The sequence below is a fragment of the Ascaphus truei genome, chromosome 4, assembly GCF_040206685.1.
Source record: "Ascaphus truei isolate aAscTru1 chromosome 4, aAscTru1.hap1, whole genome shotgun sequence".
Lineage (NCBI taxonomy): Eukaryota > Metazoa > Chordata > Amphibia > Anura > Ascaphidae > Ascaphus > Ascaphus truei.
The window spans coordinates 221,238,875-221,246,882 of NC_134486.1; the positions used below are offsets into that span (position 1 = coordinate 221,238,875).

At 39.0% G+C, this 8,008-nt stretch overlaps 1 protein-coding gene across 1 annotated transcript in view; it reads left to right on the plus strand.

Annotated features, from left to right (window-relative positions):
* Positions 1 to 6,339, plus strand: part of KIF25 (kinesin family member 25) — a 205,931-nt gene extending 199,592 nt beyond the window's left edge. The window contains exon 16 of the mRNA XM_075596912.1: positions 6,018 to 6,339. The gene's annotated coding sequence lies outside the window, so the exon portion shown is untranslated. The remainder of the gene's footprint in view (positions 1 to 6,017) is intronic.
* Positions 6,340 to 8,008: the final 1,669 nt, after the last annotated feature.

The window sequence follows — 8,008 nt, forward strand, 5'->3', positions numbered from 1 at the left end:
TTCAACATTCACATTGATGTACATAAGTTTGCACGGAAACTGGCACTTAAAAAATATTTTTTAAAGGATTCAGTTACCAGTCAATTTGATCAGAAACCACTAAATGTTGAGTCAAATATATTACACACCAATTTTAAATCAAAGTCCACCTTTTATCCTAAATTTGCCCAAGGCCATCTGGTTAACTCATTCGTAGAGATAGTTACCAGAGAATTAGAGGAGTCTAGCAGGGCATATAAAACCCGTAGAGACAATTTCAATACTAATGAAAAACTAGCTCTACAACAACTGGAAGATAATAAGAGGATAGTTATAAAACCTGCTGACAAAGGGGGAGGTATAGTGGTGATGGACATCGACTATTATCTCCAGGAGTCAATGAGACTCCTTGGAGATAAAGCCACTTACCTCCCCTTTCCAAGCAATCCTCTCAACCAGTTTGAAATTGAACTCACTACATTGCTAAACACAGGCCTCGAGGAAGGAGCTATAACACAACAAGAACTAGAATTTTTAGATCTACAGTATTCACGTACCCCAATCTTTTATTTTATCCCAAAAATACATAAAAGCATTACACAACCTCCTGGTAGACCTATCATTTCAGGTATAGGATCACTCACATCTAATTTATCTTTATTTATAGATCACCACCTTCAACCCTTGGTTCATCAGGTCAAATCCTACCTGCGTGATACGACACATATACTTCAGATACTTAGAGATCTGAAATGGGAGCCTGAGTACATCTGGGTAACAGCAGATGTTACATCATTATACACCACTATAAATTATGCGAAAGGCTGTCAGGCAGTATCACGCAGGTTAGAATTAGACGTCACTACATCACCAGCACTTAAAAGATTTTTAGTAGATAGTATTAATTTTATTTTAACTCATAATCACTTTCAATTTAATGCACAATTCTTTTTGCAGATCTGTGGAACGGCGATGGGCACAAGGTTTGCCCCGAGCTATGCAAATCTTTTCATGGACAGTTGGGAAGATGATTATATCTGGAACAACTGTCCACTCGGGGCTCACCTTGTGCTCTGGCGCCGTTTCATAGATGATTTCATATTCGTGTGGTCAGGTAGCCAGGAACAGCTTGAATCGTTTTTTAAATATGTAAATTCTAACGATAGGGATCTTAAATTCACTTTTAATCATAATAAGGAACATATAGAATTTTTGGACCTCAATATATACATTAAAGATAACAGAATAGAAACAAAAACATATTTCAAGTCAGTGCAGGCTAACAACTACCTGAGGGCAGACAGCCAGCATAACCCAAGCTGGATTCGGAATATCCCTAAGGGTCAGCTCACCCGTCTGAAGTGCAACTGTTCAGATCCTGGGGAGTTTGCGCTTCAGGCAGATGAGCTCAAAGATAAATTTCGAGATAGGGGCTATGCAGAGCATCTACTTGATGAAGCGTCCTTTCAGGTGGATAAAATTGAGAGGGCCACTCTGTTAGAATATAAAAATCAAATAAAAGAGATAGAACAAAATAGTGGGGTGGCTTTTGTCACACAGTATAATGAGATGGCGCCAAAAATTCGTCAGATTTTTAACAAACATTGGCCCATGCTCCTTTGTGATAACACATTATCTAAATGTCTTCCAGAGAAACCAAAAATCATTTTTACAAAAGCTCCAAATATAAATACACGTTTAGCTCCTAGTTGCCCTCTAGATAACTCAAAAATAAAACCAGCCAGTAAAAGTAAGGACTTTTTTAAATGTATAAAATGCACGGCTTGTACATTCAGCAATAACACTAAAACCTTCAAATCAAACGTCACTGATAAAGTATATACCATCAAAACATTGATAAACTGCCACTCCACCTTTGTGATTTATCTGTTACAGTGCCCATGTGGCCTACAATATGTAGGTAGGACTGGCAGATGTTATCAAAGAAGGATATATGAACATATCTATAATATCAAACGGGGTTTAATTACACACAGTGTTTCGCATCATTTCAATGTGCACCATAATAAAAGTCCTATTGGATTGAAATGTCAAGCCATAGAAACTGTACAGGCAAATTGGAGGGGGGGTAATCGATTGGATCAGATCAGTAGGCGTGAAGCCTACTGGATCTATGAATTGAAGACCCTCTCACCCAATGGACTCAACATAGATTTCGATCAAGGTGTATTTCTTAAATAAAGTTCATTTTAAATAATTTTAGATTCATTACACATATTTATAATATTAGTTGTTTTAAAATTAATCTTTTTAATAAATTAGGTTATAGGTCGATTGAAGTATAATAACATAGACTGTATATATATTTTTTATTAATATTTTTAAACAAATTGATATTTTGGTCGAAGAAATTATACTTATAAACTTATAAATATATAAAGGTATTAACTGCATCATTTGCTATTTTGCACAATTGAGTGCCAGGATGGTGCAATAATATGTTCAATCAATGGAGGATGAATTGGTTTTGCATTATGTAGATTACACTACAGTATACCACAGAACTAATTCAATTATTGTCTGGATAATGTAGGTATGAAGTGTCATTGTTGTGTGTTTTTTGTATTACATGTTGTACTGTGTGTAAGTTAGGCTGCCCCTTTTGGCACAGGACATTACTGACAGGAGTATTAACCAACCACGATCGCCATAATGTTTGAATTGATAGACATTTATTTCAACCAATGGTGTATCCCCTGCCAGTATATAAAGTCTGCATGAACTGTGCTAACTACCCCTGAAGAAGTGCGCATGCGCACGAAACGCGTTGGGCCTTTGAGAGTTACAGTGTGTCAGCGAACTCTATCAGGAGCAGATCCCTGCAGAAATCCACAGCTTCAAAAAGCAGGAGAAGCGAGTTCGGCAAGCGGTTTTACCAAGTGTGACGTAGTTCCGGCCGCGGACGGGAGGCATCGCGAGAAGTGGTCCGCAGTGACGCACAATCTGACTTTGATCGGAAGAGGTGCCTGCAGCCTTCCCTGAAGCGCCACGTGCCACGCGTCCACCATTACCTGCTGCCAGACATCGCTTGATATACACAACTGCCTGTTACCTTTGGATTTCCTGTAAGTAGGATTCCGGTTTTACACACCGGATCCTAGACCTGCTCCGTTAGTTCTCTGCCTTTTATATTTGTTTAATAAATTCTCTGTTATTAGTCAGCCTATCTGTTATTGTCATAAGTGTTTGTGTGTCTGTGTATGTGTGTTATATGTTTTGTTCATACCTTGTTACGCTATGATTTCTCCTTTTATCTTCCCTGCATTATATATCTTGGTTGCTGCTGTGGAGCCTGCTGTCTAAAGACTGGATCATCTATATTGGACATTGCAGCACATCCTTGGACTCATTTATCATTTTCCATTTGGACATTGAGGCGCCGGTCTGTATTGTTTTTTTCTGTGCTTTGTACTAACTGTGTTTGGGTTAGTTTATTTCCTGGCAGCCTTGCTTTATTTAGTTATCATCGTATATGTTACAACACTTTGTGGTTCACTATATTGCACCATAATATCATTTGTTATTTTTAGCGCTATATACACCATTTTTTCTTTTAATAACAGACAGTAGCTTACACTACTCGTGACTATTAGTGATAGTAACTATACTAATATGTACATATAAATGTCATAAGTAATACATGTACTGGTTCTATAGGATTATCTATACCAGCAGCAGGTAGTTGTTATAACCTTAATATTCATTTTAGCCATGGACCAGTATATACATCAGCAATCTCACAATGTGAGAAAAGTGTCAAATTTGACATGTATTGTACATCAGAATTGTTCTGTGCATCATGGACGAGTATATATGACATATAAATGGCAGTTATAATATTATAGGCAAATTAATATCTTTAAAAATGTGTCACGTTCACTTGTTAATCCGCTACAAAAAGCTCAGGAAAAGTGCCATCTTATATTTCAAAGTAACTTTACAGTTATTGCTTTCTCTGTGCTTTTACTTTACCATCCCTAAAGTTCTCATTTTTGTTAGTCTAGATTTGCTTGTAAAAGAATTGCTCCAGTAACATACAATATGTTGTAGTGGAATTTCAAAGAGTGTGTTTGCAGGAACAAAATAAATAAATAAATAACAATAATTAACACTAACTTTGTACCAATATTGACTCTGGTTTAAAACATGCTGGGTCATATTTTTTAAGCAGGCTATTCCATAAGACAACTTATAGCCCATTCAAGTAATATCACCACTTAGTACATATGAGCCTATATGTGAATTTTTTCATTGGATGAAGAATATTCCAATTCCATTCAGACTTTCAAGTGTACAATAATAGGAATTATTTAATTGTCAACCTTTTCATTGCAAACTCCAACTCCAGCAATAAACGGGTTGAAGTGCTATGTTTTATCACTTACACTTACACTCTGATTAAAATGAAGCATTGGGTTTTGCAGAGGAAATTAACTAATAACTAATGAACCCTTTTATCAATGTTAAGCCCATCTACAATTGATTTGTCTAATTAACAACTACAGCTCAACCCCATTATAACGCGATCCGCTACAACGTGAATCCGCTTATAGCGCGATGCAATCGTGGCTCTCAATTTTCATATTTATGAATACTTTACAACACGATTATTGGTATCTTAAATACTTTATTGTAGAATGCATACAATTGTACATTATTTCTAACGCGATCCGCTTATAACACGATGTAATTCTTTGGACCCCAAGCACAGCCTTATAAGGGGGTTGAGCTGTACCTGGTATGTTTGTCTGATTGGAACCCTTCTATCAAATTTAAGCCCATCTACAATTGATATATCTAATTAACAACTACCTGGTATGAGCTGAATAGGCAGACCCCTCTCTTAATTGTCAGTCAAGTGACTGTGTTTTAGAGTATTTAAGGCAATCTATCTTGGTTGTGAGCCATATGGCTGTGTAACATCTTAAGTGCCAAATGTAAAGTGTCTGTGGAGTTAATGCTGAGTTGAAATTGGAGGTGAATACTACAAGAAAATCTGGACTCTGCACCACAACAACAAAAACTTTGCAACCGTGAGAACTTGACTTACTAAATGCTGTGATTATTTGTACTTTTCCTATCCTCCAATAACTGGTTTAGTCTCTCCTGCATCTCATTAGGCCCCCCCCCATTGCTTTTTCTATTTACTGTTTCCTCACTCCGTTGTGAGCGTTTCTGTTCTCTCCAACTTCCCCACTCCCCTCCTATCCAAATTTCTTCATCTCTGCTCCCCTCCACCTATGCATGTGCCTATACACTGCACCATTATGTATACACCTCTTTCCCAACAACGTCTTTAACCCTCAATAAAAAAGCACCCCTACAAATCCTCTATTCACACCCTCTATCTACTCCTTCCTGCTGCTGGGGATATCTCTCCTAATCCTGGACCCAGCCATGTACACACCTGCTCTCATTCATGCCTCCTTGCCACCTCTTCTGCTGTGACTGCTTTTAATAAAGGTCAAGCCTGCCATTACCCCTACCTGTCAGTAATACATTTGTATTGTGTTATATGTATATATGTATTCTGTAGCCTGGTTCCAGTACTTCAGGGACCAGGGGTTAATTTTGTTTGTAGATGGACTGTTGCAAGTGGTCTGTGATCTTCCCAATTAAAGCTCTGCATGTAACTGTGTTTGTGTTGCCCTTCCCCCCTGTGACGGTAACGGTAGCCAACCTCACATAATAAAGGTGAAGCCCAGCTGACTACCCCAATACCGTGTGTAACTCCCCAGCCGGAACCACATACACTTGTCATGTGTTGCTGGAACATACCTATACAGAGGACTAACATCGCAATTTCCTGTTTGGTGTGGAGACTCATGGTGTGCAGTTTTGATGACCAGCAAAGACACAGTCACTGATCGTTGGAGCATGAGTTTATACTCATAATATGCCTGTTTTTAACGTTTGTTTGTGAGTGTTCATATGTTATCTGGGACATTAAATGTACATATATTTTTAAACATATTTCACTAGGATCGGGCGCTTTTCTTTTTTGTTTTTCTATACAGGTTAAGGGGAAGTCGTTGAGCCCACAAAGAAGGCAGCCTGTATCCTGTGTGTAAGATTTTTTGGATTCTTTGATCTTTTATCCATGGATTCCTAAGTATCATTATTTATTCCTTCTTTATTAGGATATCATAGGAAGTTCATTTGATACACTATACCTTTATTTGGGTTGATTGGTTTAGAATAGAGTTACATCCATGGTAAAATAGAGTTTCATCTGGATATATATGTACAATTTCACTCCCAAGCATTCAGTTATATTTAATACATAGTTAGAATCAATAGTAATTTCAAGTATATTTATTAGTTCATATATGTGGTATAGTTAGGCATCAGTTTTATCATTACAAATTTCCAATTTGGTTACATTTTATTATTTTCATTATTTTTAATTTAAAACATTTTTTATTGATATAAATGTTTTTATAATTTCATATAATTCTTGGATTATAATTGGTATTGCTCACCATATTATCAAGCATAGTCCCTGTTTTTTTTTCTTCTCTCTCTCTGTGTATGTGTGTATGTGTGTATGTGTGTATGTGTGTATGTGTGTATGTGTGTATGTGTGTATGTGTGTGTGTGTGTGTGTGTGTGTGTGTGTGTGTGTGTGTGTATATATATATATATATATATATATATATATATATATATATATATATATATTGTGACAGAAACCAGGGGTTGGTAATAAACTCCATATACAGGGCTCCCAGGATACTGAACAGTTTCTGTCCTGTCTAAGCTGAACAGGGCAGCCTCGTAGTACAGGCACTCCATTCCACAGTTTGTCTGCTGCCTGTTTTCTGTCACCTGTCATGCTGATTAGAGTTCAGGTATATAAGACCTGTTTCCTCTGGGCCCCGCCCAAGAGCCTGGAAGGCTGCTGAACTGCAGAGGGGTGAGAAAGCCTCTTTCCCAAATCGCTTCATTCATTCTGTTAGTTTGTCTAAAGACTGCAAAGGTACTTATTTTGTTGGTGGAAGTGGACAAGCCACTTCCAACTCTGAGTCAGGGACATCCAAGTTTTAAGTTATCGCTCAGAGAGCAGCTTTTTGTTTGGCTTTGTTTTCTGTTTACACTGTAGCAGTCCCAGTGCCTGGGACTGAATAAACCAGGTATAGCCTGTTTAAAGGAACAGTACGTGACGTCTCATCATTTAACCTACCCTAAAAGACCGTGTTCTAACAGTCCCGGACAGACGGCGGAGCCGCGGAGTAAGCCGTTTTGTCACATATGGTGGAGAATGCGGGCAGAGCACTAGGGGGTCTGCGGGTTGAAGAACTTTGAAAAAAAAAAAAAAAAAAAAAAAAAGTTTTTTCATCCTCTGCAAACAAGATGGAAGACGTGGTGGGTGCGCTGGTACGCAATGTCGCTGCCCAGAAAGACGCGAATGAAACCCAGCAACAGCTGTTAATAGCCCAGCAAGAAACTAATGCAAACCAGCAGCAGACGAATGCAGCCCAGCAACAGCTGCTAATAGCCCAGCAAGAGATTAATGCAAACCAGCAACAGGCGAATGCAAACCAGCAACAGACGAATGAAGCCCTGCAAAACGCGATTGCAAACCAGCAAGAGACAAACCGCTTGCTGAGAGAGGAGCAACAGCGGTTCGCTCAGGGCTTACAGCAGGAACTCGAGATCCTGAGGGGGATTATCAGTAACCTTCCACTGGCAGCGGCAGCCCCAGTTCCGAAAATGACCAGGGCAAGCCACTACCTTCAGAAGATGGGACCCTCGGATGATGTGGAAGCCTATCTTCTCACGTTTGAACGCACGGCACAGAGAGAGGGATGGCCAGAAGCTGAGTGGGCTGGTCTAATCGCACCCTTCCTAAGCGGCGAACCCCAGAAGGCTTACTTTGATCTAGAGCCAGCCGAAGCTAACGTCTATGCAAAGTTGAAGTTCGAGATCCTCGCCCGCCTCGGCGTAACCACGGCTGTTCGTGCCCAAAGGTTTCACGCATGGTCCTTCACGATGGATAAAGCCACCC